The sequence below is a fragment of the Medicago sativa genome, chromosome 8 (assembly GCF_051527215.1).
Source record: "Medicago sativa cultivar Bolivia chromosome 8, Bolivia_mono, whole genome shotgun sequence".
NCBI classification, from domain to species: Eukaryota; Viridiplantae; Streptophyta; class Magnoliopsida; order Fabales; family Fabaceae; genus Medicago; species Medicago sativa.
Genome location: NC_140756.1, coordinates 17,824,313 through 17,842,124, shown reverse-complemented (window position 1 = coordinate 17,842,124; position 17,812 = coordinate 17,824,313). Strand labels below are relative to the sequence as shown.

The 17,812-nt window shown below is 34.0% G+C and overlaps 1 protein-coding gene across 1 annotated transcript in view; it reads left to right on the top strand.

Moving 5' to 3' along the window:
• Positions 1 to 17,812, top strand: part of LOC146897463 (cytochrome b5-like) — a 50,535-nt gene that overhangs the window by 8,262 nt on the left and 24,461 nt on the right. The window lies entirely within an intron of this gene.

Genomic DNA, 17,812 nt, shown 5'->3' with positions numbered 1-17,812 from the left:
GTTAGAGTGTGTATTTTATAGCTCTTAGAGAGTGTATTTTATAAATCACATAAATGCATACTATATGCCACATAATTTATTTTAATGCACATGTTATACTTATACCAATAATATGCCATCAACTTCATACTTCTCACATTTGCCAACAAAAAAAAACTTCATACTTCTCACAGATAACTCATTATAATTTTTTTCAAGCTTTATCTCTTTTTTATAAAATTCTTTGGAAACCAATTATGATTAGTCAAGCTATTGATACTTTTCCATCTTTAGGATTATATAGATCTACAAAATTATTGATACTTTTCACTTGCTGAAAATAGGCATGCCATTCACATGCGTCTGTCTATACAAAGTCGTTTACATATATTTCTGCACTTTCATTTCAAAATCATTTGCATTTCTTGCACTTTAAGATTCTGTCAAATTACTTAACCTTACTTTTTACACGTTATATTTTTTCAGCAGATTTAAATTTAAGTTAGTTCGCTTGCAGAAATATTTTACACTCAAATCATTTAAGATGTTAAATACAAAATTTAATCAATTATTATTATTATAATTTCTACTTGATTTCTATGTATTTTGTTACAATATTCAAAATAAATATTTAGAAGTCATTTCAAGAACTACAAAGTATGTAGTTATTTTTATTTTAGTGTATATTAATTAGTTTTGATGAAAAAAACAGTATGGTCCAGTTAAAATTCAGTTGGGACCGTAGAAATTTCTTAATTATAATATCACAACTCATAATTATGTCTTTACACTTCCCCTAAAAAAATGATGTCTTTATAGTTCAAACTTTACTATTAATATAAAAAAAAAAAAAAAAAAAACAACTCTTGAGATATGCCACATTAATTTGTTATATGCCTAATTAGATTAGATTAGTCAAGTTCACCAAACAGACAAAAAGGAAAGAAGAAAGGTTGTCACGGGATGATTATGTTAAAATCAACAAGGGAACAAAATCATTAGTACAATCCATCTTGATCATATATCATAATTAATAGTAGTAATTTAGCTAGGCTTGAGTACAATGATACATGCATACTATCTTTTAGTTCCTTTTGTGATTCACTGTCCTAATGAAATTTCAGTCACCTACAGATTAATATACAGCTGCATAGTGCATAAATAAACCCTGCATTATTATTGTTGAACTACCATAATACCAAGTTTCATTAGCGGCAATTATATTGTCATTTTATTGTCAATTTCATAAGCACAACTCAGACGATAAAAGACTGCATGAACATTTGCTATGTTAGAACTCGGATTCTAACCTACAATTTTCTAGTATTTTTATGCATTTATTTTGTGTGAGTTCCACTGCTAAGTTCATTGAAACCAAAAAAAAAAATCTTGTCAAATTGCACCCTTTAGTCAATATCTAGATCACTTTATTTGTCATCAAATCCATTGATCCGCAGTAGACCTCAATTGACAGTGGAGCGTTGTCTCTAACGATTGGTTAAGACTACCAAAAAGTATGGCGATTTGTTAAGAATACCTAAAAGTACGCAAATGCTCAAGTTGATGAAAATCAATGAGTGATTGAAAAGAGTGACAAATATAAAGAATATAACTTTTTTTAGGATTGTTCAAAAAAACTTTTTTTAGGAGTGTTTATAAGCGAAATCATGTTTGGTTTTATTTTTGCGGGAACTCAATCATTTTGATTTGAGATTTACTTTTCCCACCCTACTGCCTTCTCGCGCGCCATGCAAAATTTCCAAAAATACCCCTGGTCCGGATTATATAATCCGGACAAGATTGTTAGTGATTTTCGGAAAACGAACTCCGGACCATATTGTTATGTGCTTTTTTGTGTCTTTCTTTGATGTCAAGGGTCTCTATTGAATGTTATATGAACCCCACACAAGCTGCAATGCAATTGCAGGGTTCATATAAACGGTCAACAATGACCATGACACCACCGACGCCCCAAAAAAATTAGAAACATTTGAAGAAAATGGAAGAAAAGAGGTGAAGTGAAGAATAAAGGTATTTGTTGAAGATGGAAGTCTATTTATAGCCTAAAACAAGTCCTAGGTCATTAATACAGTCAATGAAAACGTGTTAGTGGTTGTAACCGTCCAAACCCACATTAATGGCTCTCTTTCAAAAGAATCCAAGCTCTCTTTCAAAAGAATCCAATGCTGAAGCTTTCTGGATTTTACATTCCGGAATGTCCTTAGCCCTACAAGAAGTGCCAACTTTTCCCTCGTTCATCATTATCGCATTAATCCGGAAAATATATTCCGAAAAACAGATGTGCATTCCGGATTATATATTCCGGAATGCATCAGTCATGGCCGATGGTCTGCACCACACGTTTTTGTCGGTGGTCAAGTCAAAAAAACGCGTTTTACCACGTTTTTTGACTGCATTTATGGCCTCCCAACCGTTTTTGACCCACCCCTCCCTATAAATAGCCTTCCAAACCCCACCATTTCTCACATCATCCTCTCCCACCCCCTCCTCCTCTTCTTTCTTCTACAACCATGGTTTTCCATCGTTGGCCTTTCATAGATAAGGGCCTCGTTGAAAACTTTCAGGGTTTGTATGAACGGTCAATGAGGATGGAACTGCGCTGCAACTAAGCGCGGTTCATCTAAGGGTCATGTGGATCAGTGTGGTTCTTAGCTTCGCCTGTCTGGGCGTAAGTTTGAGCACCCCCCACCTCCCTTAGGGGCATTGTTTTCTTCTTTCCGCCCTCCTCTTCCCTCCTCCTCCGGTTTTCCTTCAATAGCCAAACTACTGGTATGTCCTATCACATACCAGTGGTTAGCCTCTTAGGAGATTAGAATTAGGAGCTTAGGAGATTAGAAATAGATTTAGGATCTTATGTAATAAGCTTATAAAAAGCTTGAAAATTATTGTAATGTATTGTTCATATATTAATAAAATGAGTTGTTTTTATGTTTGTGTCTTTTTATTTCTGTTTTTTATTTTATTCGTTTTTTATTTTACGAATTGTAGAGCTTAAAATTGCAAAAGTTCTGCTAAAATACTATTCCGGATTTTAAAATCCGGAAACATCTGCAAAATTCTAACAATTCAATCCGAAATACGTAATCCGGACCAGGGGTAAAATTGGAAAAAAAATAGGGCGCGCATGGAAAGGCATAGGGTGGGAAAAGTAATACTCTTTTGATTTAGACCTTGCTTAAGTAAGCGTCTATTGGGTCTCGGTCCAGTTCAAAACAAGAATATACTTGGATCTACCTTTATGTATTAAACTAACCTCTCAAAATACTTAGTAATAGTAGCTACTCCAAAATAATATAAATTGTAACACATCAATGTCCAATAATAAGTGATCCATAGGCTCAAAACCCCTTCATAATTAACAACAATTAACCTGATCCGCATGGCCTAAGAAACAAATATTTGAATACATAGTTTAAGATTATATTCTCATTAAATTAAAACAATAAAATGACCACAAGCATAGTTATCAAAACATCTTGTATATTAAAATTGAAATGGACTTAGAACTGTATAAGGAATATTGAAAAGCATCTCAGTTTAAGTTCCCTTATCCAAAAAATGGAATTTAATTAACAATTTGTTCCTTACTCAATTGGATTTAAATTCATGTCAATGTCTTTGTCTAGTGAAATTCATACCCTTCCCTTAAATAAAGGTTAAGGCTTTACTCAAGGCTAATTTTAAATTGATGTTTTTGGAAACAGTTGGTAAGTCTTTGTCAAATTTCAAAAGAAAAGAGCTAATTGTCTCTTAGATCATTATCATGGGCTCCATTTGTTCCTTCAACCGTCTTAATAACATGATCCAAATAGGAAAAAACAAGTAGCAAGCACGGCACAAGCAAGGTCTAAATGTTTAATCTTTGTTTGATTTCACTATTAATTCAAATTTTAAACATAATCAAGTGAACCAAGTTTAGACAACACTACTTATCATCAATGATATTTAATAATAACAAATGGTGATCAATGTTTCAATTGATTCAATAATCTTGTGCATATATTTAGCCGCAAATTCATTTTACTTATCCTGATAAGTAGAGCACAATATGATTTGCATGACTAAAAGTGAACAAATAAGGTTGTTCTAGATTATATTATGTTTTTATAATATTTGAGGTGTTAGTTCAGGGATAAGAGCTTAATCTTGTAACTCTACTCCCCTTTAGACGGTTCGTTCCTCTGAATTTGGATGTCATGGGAAAATCATGAGAAATGTGCCCCAATAAAAAAGTTTGACAAAGCCTCTAAAACTATTTAAATATCATCCTATCTGCATTTTTCGTTGAAAAACATTAATAGTTCATTCATAAACTGATGTTCTTTAAAATAGTATTGTCAATTGAAATCAAATCAAAATTGTTTAATTTATCTTGTGCACTTCCGGATTTCAAATAAAAATTTAATAATTTCGATTTAGATAAACTCTTTTTCAGCAGATGCAACTATAATAGGAATATTTCGTATTATTCTATATGATATGCATGCATTAGGAAAACAAATTTAACATATTTAAAGAACTCAATATCATATAATTTGATTTTAATTCAACCGTTAAAACTTCTCTAATGACTTTTAATTCTTCAAATAAAATTTCACCATCAAGATCAAGAGATAGAAAGATTTAAAATAAAATATTAGAAAGAAAAAAATTCACCCTTTTTTTTTTGGTGAAAAAAAAAATTCAGCCATTAAGGTAAACATATTCCTGACTTGTTAATACTACTGTATATATAAGAGGTAAAAAAATCAGACTCTTTAGTGTCCATATGAATGTTCTAATTTATGTCTCAAAATTTGACCCTCCAGTTGCTAAAGTTGTGGTGTTAATGAATTTATTTTTTATTTTAATTAATCATATGTATTCATTAGTTTTGTATTGTATATATTTCTTTAGTAAGTATTGTATATAATTTAGGGTTAACTATGTTTTGGTCCCTATAAATATACCAATTTTTTCATTTTAGTCCCTCTAAAATTTTCCTTCAACTTTTAGTCCCTATAAAATTTTCAATCTTTACTTTTGGTCCCTCGTTTAAAGTAAACTCATATGTAGAATTTATAATTTTGAATAAAATTTTGCAAAAAAATGTATAATATTATAAGGATCTCTCCCAAAAAAATTTAGAATTTTTTACCAAAACATGAATTAAATATGAATTTTTATATTTTTGGCGGTAAAAAATTCGTATTTAATTCGTGTTTTGTTAAAAAAATTATATTTTTTGGAGTGATTTTTACAATATTCCATAAATTTCTGCACAATTTCATTAAAAAAATACAAAAATTTACTTAAAAATAGGGACTAAAAGTAGTGATTGAAAATTTTATAGGGACTAAAAGTTGAAGGAAAATTTTAGAGGGACTAAAACGGAAAGTTGGTATATTTATAGGGACTAAAAACATATTTAACCCTATAATTTAAATAATACAAAATTTTATTTTAATATTAATTTATAATATCTAAGACAAAAAATATAATTACTTTTTTGCCCCTAAAAAAGGAGGCCTTGGGCAGGGATGGCAATGGGTACCCAACGGGTAGGGTACTATAGTACCCTTCCCCATACCCGCGTTTATAAAAATTGCCCGTACCCGAGTCCGTACCCTCGTGGGTAACAACTTTAGTGCCCTTCCCCATACCTTATGGGCACCTAAGTGCACATACCCGTACCCATTACCCACGCTTTAATTATAAAAAAGACAATAAAAAACATCACGATTGAAATAAAAACCATGATACAAATTTTTTTAAAGCAACTCATAAAATAGTAGAAATCGTAGTATTTAGCCAAATAAAAAACATGCAAAATATTCCTCGAATATTAAAATAAAAACATTCATAATACATATAAAAAAGTGTATGCTAAAATAAACATCAAATTGATTTAAATCATAAATTTGTAACTCGTGAGCTTATGAAGGTAACGATGAAACGATTACCGTATTTGTTTTTACGTTTAGGTTTATGCTTAAATAGCTAAATAAATTAAATAATTGTACACCAAAAATAAATAAAATATTTATTATATTATATAAATATGTATATGCGGGTTGCGGGGCTGGGTAGTATAGTGCCTTTACCCGCACTCATACCCATCTAAATTTGCGGGTAATTACCCGGATCCAAGCCCATACCCATAAAAGCGGGGTTTTACCCTACCCATTGTGGTTATTTTTTACGGGTGCCCATCGGACCTGGGTCCAATTGCCATCCCTATCCTTGGGTGGTTGTTCGCCTCAACCTTGCTCACTGCCACTACTGCCATCGAGGATGGTTGAGGAAGAACCCACTAATAACTCTCATCTCCCCATATGAAGAGTAGTCGAGGCATTAACAGTATCGGTTGAGGAAGAATCGCAAAAGTCATCACTTTGTATGGTTTAGATTACTGTTGAAGGACCTTTCATCATGATAGATCAAAGATATTGTAGATCAGATCAAATTCATGCTCAATAGTTTATTAGCTTGCACTATGATCATTGAGACCTAATTCTAACATTTACTTATATAATATTAAATTTAGGAAAACGTTTGATAGAGTTTAACTCATGACATGTCAAAAAACTGTTTTTTAGTAAGTATTTTAAGACAACTTATAAACACAGCTTACAATTTATACGAAAACAAACCATCTCTTAATTATCAAAATAGTTTATATATAAGTGTGCTTACACGATAATTGTTTATTTAACAAGTGCTAACAAGCCCCAGGTAAGAAAGCGATCCATTCTAGTGATTAATATGTGACAAGAACTACTTTAATGTTGTCATAATCTGTAGTTGAAAGGAACTTTTTTTTGTGGTTCTTGCCTTTTCTTCTCTCCATATTGTTCCTTGGAAGCTAGAAATAGATGGCTCAACTGCTCAAGTGCACTCTTCTCACCAATAGCATGGTTTTCGAGGTCTCTCATATTTTTAGAGAATAAAACCACGCTTTGTTAACAAATTAGCTTCTTTTTGTGTTTTTTCCCATGAGTTTCAATTATGAGTGGTTAAGTCTCTTATCGCCTATTAACGTAAAAAATGTTGAATATGTAAGAGATGTGACTCATATACCTAATGTTTGGAGGTTTTTTGTGGAGATGTGATGTCTCCTCCTTTGTGGTCCTAGAGCATTGGTTCGTAGTTGCTCCCGAGTTCTTGCATACTCTCTTTCAAGTCGTATGAGAGTCCTCATTCGGTTTGGTATAAAGGAGTGGGAGTTGGATCATGTGTTGGACCATGATATAGGAGGTGGTAACTCACATTTGAAGGAGAAATTGTTGGATTTTAAGTGTGAGAAGTTAAGTATCACATCACATATAATGATATAAACGACTAAAATGTATGATATATAAGAGATGTGGTCCATATAGTTAATACCTTAAGATTTTGGATGGAGATGTATCGTCTCGCTCTTTTGTGGTTGTGAATCATCGACCTTTTATTGACTCCCCAACAAGGGTTATACATGGTGGAGTTTCACCTCAAAATGTTTTAGGGCGGAATATTTGCGGAATGTTCATTTGAAATAATCTTTTCTTGTATTTTGTTTTATATCTTTCATTGATATATCTTTTTCTCTCTATTTTATACTCCCTCCGGTCACTATTATAAGCAAAAATTGGCTTTTTAGGTTCATTCAGTAAATGATGTATGTGGTCTATATATAGACTACATACATCATTTATTGAATGAATCTAAAAAGTAAACTTTTGCTTATAATATTGACCGGAGGGAGTAATCTTTAATATTTGGGCGTGCTTGGCTAGTGACGGTTGAAGTGCCAGCCTAGTTTAGATTTTAATTATCATTGAATATTCGGCATTCCTTTTGGTTTCTTTTAAAAGAAATAAGACGTATTTTTTTTCAAATAATTTAGAAACCAGATTTACACACTTTAAGAATAAGGAAATGAGGAACCTTGTATTCAACTTCAAACCATTACATATAATGTTTTTGATAACTATGAACTAATCTAAACTTACGACCATTACAAATAATATTTTTGATAACTACGAACTCATCTAAACTTACGAGACAAAAGAAAAAGTACTTTAATGACAATTCTAAAATATTGTAAATGGTATGCTAGTTAACAGCATATATAAATACTAGTATTAAACAACAAAAATATTCTTCCGTGTTCGACTAGAAATACAATCAAGCTGCAGAAAGGGACTCATTACATAGAGTATATTAATGCATTATTAAAAATAATTAGTCGTTAAATACTAATAATGGGAGGTGTTCTTTCTAGTAGTGGTGAAAATTTAATCAGGATTTAAATAAAAGTTGATGTGACAATTTGTCATTTTAATATAAACATATATTAATGCTAATGTCAAGTTTTTGCTTATTTAATATTGATGTGCTTTAACTGTCCTTAATCAAACTTGATTTAAGCTAATTCTACTATGATCAACTTTTCAAACAAGCATCATTGTAGTCCTAGTTCATAGAATACAGAAATGAATAAATAAGACATGTTAATATATTTATTTTGTACAAAGGGAGAAAAAAATCTCAAGGCAGACAGAACAAAACATGAGTATCTTTTTCTATGTCTTGCATAAAATTGGAGTTGTCATTGCAATATTCATTTGTTTCCTATTATGTGGGAACCTAATATTTAATGGATTTGAAATTTTTACCCAAGACAAGTTTCCAAAATGGGCCCATTCAATATCACAAACGTGCTAGATTTGATGAACTAGCCATATAGTTCTTATCGTCTCTCTACTAGTTAACAAAGTTGATGATAGTGTTGTCCCAATGTGTCGATTTGTTTAGTCCAAAAGGTTTCTTGTTATGGTTCAAAGGACTTTGAATTCCATTTCACATTCAAAAAGAAGAAATTTTGTTTATTTAGGTGACTTTTTCCTTAAAAATTATGATTGAAAGGTTTTGTTAGTGTGTTGGCATAGAGTTTTAAGGTGAGGTATCTCATTTGATGTAAGGGCGAACTAATTAATTTCATAAATAATGATGGTGAAGGCACCAACAATATCGAGACACATGATAGTGTCTACTTGTAAAGACTCCAACACATAAGTCAATGTAAATTTTTTGAGTGATTTTTATGTACTTTAATTTTAGATCGAATCTAATTCATATAGACACTTCTTCGAGATGTTTGTCAAGAGTCCAAATTGTTTACCATTATTAGAAAATCAATGATAAATCAAAGTACGAAGTTAGTTGCTATATTTTGAGTATGCTAAACTTTGTACAATTGAGATTATAATGGAAAAATCTCACTGTATCTAAAGAAGTTTACAATAAATGACATCTCTTATAAATGACGTAGCCCTTTAGTTAAATATATTTTTCCATTTTCAATATTTGATGTGAAATTCAAATTTCATATTATTGTCGGAGGAATTTTAGAAAATGAAGTTTTTTACCCTAAATTATTTTCACAAACAAACAAAGAAAAAGTTAGAGAAATAGCAAAAAGTAATCGACAAGAATAAGATTATTGAAGACCATGGTCAAAAAATCAAAATTGAATTGACTTCAATGCTTAGTTAGTTAACTATAGGTACACAAAATTGCTGCTGGTAATCATTTTTAGTCACTTTTATCCATCATACCATCATGATGGAAACCATTTTCATTGAAATGCGGCAAAACCCTTTTACATGAAATCAAAGTGAATTTGACCAAAACAGGAAAATAAGATTAATAAAAAGCATTGTAATAAATAAAACATTCCCCTCATGTACTACATGCTAAATTGGAGTAAAGTTGTACCTCAACCCTATCAATTACAAATACATGTAGACATACACTTGAGGTGGCTACACACATATCTTCAAAATGATTTATTTATATATTAGGCTTAACAGCAGTTTTGGTCCCTTAAGTATCAGGAAGTTGCGATTTTGGTCTCCTAACAAAATAAAATACAATCCAGCCCCATAAGTATTGTCCCTTTTGCAGTTTTGTTCCCCCGCGCCAATTTTGACGAATTCAACGCTGATGTGGACGCCACGCGTGTAATTTTCAATTTAAAAATAAATAAAAATGCCATGTATGTGATGCTTTAATTATTTTTGTTTTTTTTCTAAATTATTTTTTTAATTAAAATAATAAAAAAACAAAAAAATTAAAATAATTACTTTTTTATTTTTTTAATTAAAAATTTTAAAAAAATAATTAAATCATTACGCACGTGGCATTGTTATTTATTTTTAAATTGAAAATTACACACGTAGCGTCCAGTCAGCGTTGAATTTGTCAAAATTGGCGTGGGGGGCCAAAACTGCAAAAGGGGCAATACTTAGGGGGCTGGATTGTATTTTATTTTGGAGAAATGATATTTTGACAACCATTCTTTTGTTGGAACAAAATGTGTTTAACAATGAACCTTAAGGAGTTTTGATGATAACAAGGTATTAAAAATTGTAAATTGGACTAGCTAATATTTGTTCAAGTGTACAGGACCATAATTATAAAGTTACATCATCATTGGTTCTGAATGAGCAAATAAAGAGCAAAGGAAATGAAGCTTAGATGATTCTGAAGGCAAAGCTGCTCCTGAAGAAATACCGCTCCTGAAGTAAAGCTGCTCCTGAAGAATAGTGCTTCTGAAGACAAGAGGTCCAGAAGCCACATCATCAGAAGCTGCACCATCAGAAGCTGCAGAAGTTGCTTCATCAGAAGCTGCCTCATCAGAAGTCATTTCACCAGAAGCTGAAGATCAACTGGATTTGCAAAACATTCAAAGATTGAAGGATCTACATTGCAAAAGCTGTCTATTGGATTCGAAAACATAGCAGAAAATTAGTGGAACATTGCAACGGTCATTTCAAAGGTGTTTGAAGGCTTGTGCTTGCAATTTGGACGAAAGCGTTGACATTGTACTTTGTACGAATTGTACAACCACGTTCTCCACCACTCTGTTTTGTGTCCACGCTACAAGACAAGAAAACAGCTCCAGAATACGGTCTCGCCTGCATATATGTTCCTTTGGATAAGGAATGGATTTCAAATTGGTTCTTCATAGGACAACAACCAAATCAGGCAAAAGATCATTGGTGAAAGATCAAGCTTCAACAACGACTCTTTGGTGTGCTGGCAATTTCACAACGTCTCTTTCACACCTCTATATAAAGGAGTGAAGACCTAGAGATTTGGAAATGCAAGAACGCTGAACGAAAGACTCACAAGATTTTCACAAGTACCAAACCTCTGCTGAAATTGTTCTGCATTCACTTAGAATTTCTGTGTCTCAAAGTCATATCTTAGAAATTCTTAAGTCCATTGAGTCTGTATCTGATTTGTATTGTGAACACCTCTGATTGTATATCAAGTGTTCAACCTTAAACAATTTTCTGTGTAATTTTGTTTAGTTAGGAAGTCTCTTGCAGTTGTGCTTGAGCAGGAAGTCTCTTGATTGTGTTCTTGAGCAAAGGAAGTCTCTAGCTTGTGTGCTTGAGCAAAGGAAGTCTCTTGCTTGTGTGCTTGAGCATTTGTAATCAGATATTACTCATAGTGAAATCTCCTTGGAAGTGCAAGGGGGACTGGACTACTTCCGGATTGTGGAAGGAACCAGTATAATTGCTTTGTGTCGTTCTTCTTCTCTCTCTGTTTTTTCCGCTGCATTTAGATTCTGATTATCACTTCAGAAGCTGTCTCACTTAGCTTCTGATCAGTGTGTTCAGTTTTTAGGAGAAACGAAGAATTTTTCAAAACACAATTCAACCCCCCCCCCCCCCTCCCCTTCTTGTGTTTTTCTCACCTTCAATTGGTATCTAGAGCCTTGGTCTGTTGTGTAACACTTAACCGTGCAACAGTCAAAGTTCTGAGAAAAACATGACTACTCCTCCTCCTAATGGTTCTGGTTCTAGTGATACTAGCTATAAAAATGTCTCACATGATTATAGTGATAGTAAGAAAACCAGTGCTGGAAAAGTTCCAAAGTTCAATGGAGATGCTGAAGAGTTCTCTTGGTGGAAGACCAATTTTTACAGTTACATCATGAGCCTAGATGAAGAATTATGGGATATTCTGGAAGATGGTGTTGGTGATTTAGTCCTTGATGAAGAAGGAGCTGCTGTGGATAGAAAGAAACATACTCCAGAACTGAGGAAACTCTACAAGAAGCATCATATTATCAGAGGAGCTCTTGTCACTGCCATACCCAAAGCGGAGTACATAAAAATGAGTGACAAATCCACTGCTAAAGCTATGTTTGCTTCTCTCTGTTCAAATTATGAAGGGAGCAAGAAGGTCAAAGAAGCAAAGGCTCTTCTGCTTGTACATCAGTATGAGTTATTCAAGATGAAGGATGATGAAACTATTGAGGAGATGTACTCAAGGTTTCAAACCTTAGTTTCTGGGCTACAGATTCTAAAGAAGAGCTATGTTGCTTCTGATCATGTAAGCAAGATTCTCAGAAGCTTACCTGCCAGATGGAGACCGAAGGTGACTGCCATTGAGGAAGCTAAAGATTTAAACACTTTAAGTGTCGAAGATCTTGTTAGTTCTCTCAAAGTTCATGAGTTAAGTCTTAATGAACATGAGTCTACTAAGAAGAGTAAATCAATAGCTCTTCCATCCAAAGGCAAGTCATCAAAAGCTCTCAGAGTGGTTGAATCTGAAGAGGAAGAACAGTCAAGTTCAGATTCTGAACCAGATGCTGCTGAAATGGCCATGCTCTCAAACAGACTTCAATATCTGGCCAAGAAGAACAGAAAATTTCTCTCCAGAAGGGGTAACTCCAGAAGCTCAAAGAAAGAAGATCAGAAGGGATGCTTCAACTGTAAGAAGCCTGGACACTTCATTGCTGAATGCCCTGATCTTCAAAGAGAAAAGTCAAAGGATAAGTCAAAGAGGTCTACATTCAAACCAAGCAAACTCAAGAAGCAGATTAAGCAGAGTTTAATGGCAACCTGGAATGATTTGGGTAGTGAATCTGGATCTGATAAAGAGGAAGCTGATGAAGATGCAAAGGTAGTTGTTGGGTTGGTAGCAACAGCAACTTCAGAAGCTGGATCAGATTCAGACTCAGAAGATGAAAACGAGGTATATTCCAAAATTCCCAGAGATGAACTTGTTGAGTCTCTTAAAGAACTTCTTACACATTTTGAAGTAAGAACCAATGAGTTGAAGGATTTAAAAGAAAAATATGCTGATTTGGTACAACAGCAAAAATCAACTCTATTGGATCTGAAAGCTTCTGAACAAGGACTTAGGGGCTTTGACTTCATGTGTAAAACATATGAAGATCAGCTCAGGTTCTTATGTCAGAAGCTACAAGAAAAGTGTAATGAAAAACCTTTAAGTAACCATGAAATTGCTCCTGAAGATTTTATTATATCTGGCATTGACAGAAGCAGAGTAGCTTCTATGATTTATAGCATTTACAAGAACAATGGCAGAGGAATTGGTTTTCCAGAAGTGAAACTTGAGAAAACCAATCTAAAATCTTGTTGTGAATGCATCAAGGAAGGTCTGAAAACATTCTTTGTACCAGAAGGGGCTGAGTTGGAAACTGTTGTTCAATCAGAACCTGAAGCTTCTAGTCCTAAGGCTAAGATTACTTCAAAGCCAAAGAACTCTAAGTCAAAGGCTATGATCAAATCTGATTCCAAGACTTCAAAGGTCAGGATCCTGAAAAGATCAGAACCTATTCCTCAGAGTCTGGTGAAACCAAAATCTGGGGTTCTGAAGTCTAAGTTTCAGAAGAAGACAGTTACTGCTTCTGAAGTACCAAAACCTAAGGTGATGGTTAATCAGAAGCAACCCAACTCACAGCACAAGGTACAAGAAGTGAAGAGTAAAGCCTTAAGTACTAACCTTCCAGGACCCATAGAACAATGGGTACCTAAATCTAAAAATGTCAATGATGCAGGTATGTCTAAGAGCAGTGCCAAAGCAAAGATCATGGTACCTAGACAGTGGTTGCTCAAGACACATGACAGGAGACAAGTCCATGTTCCTCAGCCTAACAATGAAAGAGGGAGGAAATGTGAAATTTGGAGGCAACCAGTCAGGCAAGATCATAGGTACAGGAACTATTGGTAATTCCTTTACCTCAATTAATAATGTATGGTTGGTAGATGGTCTTGAACATAACCTTTTGAGCATTAGTCAATTTTGTGATAATGGTTATGATGTGCTTTTTGAAAAACCCAACTGTACAGTAATCAACAAGGAAGACAAATTCATTGTGTTCAAGGGAAAGAGAGTTGACAATGTCTATAAAATCAATTTTTCTGAACTGGCTGATCAGAAGGTGATGTGCCTACTATCAGTGAATGATAAGAAATGGATGTGGCACAGAAGGTTGGGACATGCTAACTGGAGGTTAATCTCTAAGCTTAGTAAGTTACAACTTGTAAAAGGGCTACCAGACATTGACTATCATTCAGATGCACTCTGTGGTGCATGTCAGAGAGGGAAAATTGTGAAATCATCTTTTAAAACCAAAGACATTGTTTCAACCTCAAGACCTTTAGAATTACTCCATATTGATTTATTTGGACCAGTGAGTACTGCATCCTTATATGGAAGTAGATATGGATTAGTCATTGTTGATGATTACATCAGATGGACTTGGGTAAAATTCATAAAGAGTAAAGATGTTGCGTGTGATGTATTCAGTAGCTTCTGCACTCAAATTCAATCTGAAAAAGAATCAAAAAATTTGAAAGTCAGAAGTGATCATGGTGGAGAATTTGAAAATGAGCCATTTGAAGCTTTTTGTGAAAAACATGTAATTTTCCTTGAATTCTCTTCTCCTAGAACACCACAACAAAATGGGGTTGTAGAGAGAAAGAATAGAACTTTACAAGAAATGGCCAGAACCATGATTCATGAAAACAATTTACCAAAACATTTTTGGGCAGAAGCAGTGAATACAGCATGCTATGTTCAAAACAGGATCTATATCAGACCTATTTTGGAGAAAACAGCATATGAACTCTTTAAAGGAAGAAAACCCAATATCTCTTACTTTCATCAATTTGGATGTACATGTTACATTCTGAACAACAAGCTCTACCTAAAGAAATTTGATGTCAAGGCCCAAAGAGGAATCTTTTTAGGTTATTCTGAAAGGTCAAAGGCATACAGAGTGTATAATTCAGAAACACTCTGTGTTGAAGAATCTATGCACGTTAAATTTGATGACAAGGAGCTTGAAGATAAAACTTCAAAGCAAGGTGAAAGTTCTGCAGAGAAACAGGTTCCTGAAGCTACTCCAGAACCTGATCAGATAGCTGAATCTGAAGAAAGTCCAGAAGCTGAACCCACATCAGAAGTGCAAGATGAAACTGCTTCTGATGAAGCACAAGATGGCTCACATCAAGAAGATCCTCCCAGAAACACATTCAAACACAAGTCTTCACATCCTGAGGAGCTAATCATTGGAAACAAAGATAGTCCAAGAAGAACAAGATCACATTTCAGACAAGAAGAGTCAATGATTGGACTAATCTCAATGATTGAACCTACAACAGTTGATGAAGCACTTTCAGATGATGGATGGATCCTAGCTATGCAAGAAGAGTTGAATCAATTTCAAAGAAATGATGTGTGGGATCTGGTACCCAAACCTCAGCACAAGAACATTATTGGAACAAAATGGGTATTCAGAAACAAGCTGAATGAGCAAGGTGAAGTAACAAGAAACAAAGCCAGGCTTGTTGCACAAGGGTATAGTCAACAAGAAGGCATTGATTACACTGAAACGTTTGCTCCAGTTGCAAGATTGGAAGCAATCAGGTTACTTCTTTCCTATGCAGTTAATCATGGCACAATATTATATCAAATGGATGTCAAGAGTGCATTTCTAAATGGTGTCATAGAAGAAGAAGTGTATGTCAAGCAACCTCCTGGATTTGAGGATATTAAATATCCTGACCATGTTTTTAAACTGAAGAAATCACTATATGGCTTGAAACAAGCTCCCAGAGCTTGGTATGATAGACTAAGTAATTTCTTAATCAAAAATGATTTTAAAAGAGGACAGGTTGATACTACACTCTTCAGAAGGACCCTTGGGAAAGATATTCTTGTTGTGCAAATATATGTTGATGATATAATATTTGGTTCTACTAATGCATCTCTTTGCAAGGAATTTTCTGAGTTAATGCAGGATGAATTTGAAATGAGCATGATGGGAGAGCTGAAGTTCTTCCTTGGCATTCAAATCAATCAATGCAAAGATGGAGTCTATGTTCATCAATCAAAGTACACAAAGGAGCTTCTGAAGAAGTTCAAACTTGAAGATTGTAAAGTGATGAACACTCCAATGCACCCTACGTGCAACTTAAGCAAAGAAGATGAAAGAGCTAAAGTAGATCAGAAGCTGTATAGAGGTATGATTGGTTCTTTGTTATACCTCACTGCATCTAGGCCAGATATTTTATTCAGTGTATGCTTGTGTGCAAGATTCCAATCAGATCCTAGAGAATCTCATATGACTGCTGTCAAGAGAATCTTCATGTATTTGAAAGGAACAACTAATCTTGGACTCCTTTATAGGAAATCCTTAGATTATAAGCTAATTGGATTCTGTGATGCTGATTATGCTGGTGATAGGATTGAAAGAAAGTCAACCAGTGGCAATTGTCAATTTCTGGGTGATAATCTTATATCCTGGGCTAGCAAAAGACAAACAACTATTGCTATGTCTACAGCAGAAGCAGAATACATTTCGGCTGCAAGTTGTTGTACACAACTACTCTGGATGAAACATCAGTTGGAAGATTATCAGATAACTGCTAGCAGTATTCCCATTTATTGTGATAATACTGCTGCCATTTGTTTGTCTAAAAATCCAATTTTGCATTCAAGAGCTAAGCACATTGAAATCAAACACCATTTTATCAGAGATTATGTTCAAAAAGGAATTTTAGATATACAATTCATTGATACTGAAAATCAATGGGCTGATATATTTACTAAGCCTTTAACTGTTGAAAGATTTGATTTTATAAAGAAAAATTTGAACATGCACTTTGTATCTGATTAAATGCTTGCTTGCTCCTGAATAGGGTTTCAGGTTCTGAAGTCAGTTCAGAAGCGGCAGTCCATCAGAAGCTCTTTATTGAGGTTCTGAGGAAAACTCGCTTCTGATGATGACGTCAGCATCTGAAGTCTAGAAGCTGGATTTGTTGCTTCTGAATAGTTGAATTAGTGGAAACGTTGGAAGTTACCTTTTAAAAAATTAACTTCTGGCCCACTAACTTGGTAGTTACTCTGTGAACTTCTTACGTGGCCTGTATGTGTTGGTGTATAACTAAAAGGGCAATGATGATTTAAAAGCTTTGAAAGTACTTTTCACGCGCCCCCAATTTTGTCATTAATGTTATGTTTGTTTGTCTCTTTTGAATTGCAATCGTTTTACTTTTAACACTTTGACAATTCACACACTACTCACTCACAACAAACACTTTTGCTCTCAAACCTCTTGCGAAGTAAGCGCATTCTCTCAACCTTAGAACCCTAAAATCTTCATCTTCTTCAAATCTTCGTTAATCATCATCAAATGGCATCATCAAGCTCGTAACGAGAAGTTTCAGTATCTACTTCACGGATGGTCCCTGAATTTGACTACAAAGGAAGAAGCATGAAATTGGAAGAATGGGAACTACAGGTTCAAATAGAAAATCCGGTGGATTTTGAATCACTCGCCTTCCATGAGTGTTGGATCAGAAGCTACTATGAAAAGCAGGAACTTATGCATTACTTCAAGATGTTGAATGGACCAACATACGAAGCATTGGTAAGACACTTCTGGGTGATGTTTTATCTTGGTTTTCGGGTGTCAAACATTGATTACGTTTGAACCTTTCTAACCGGTGATATCTTATTT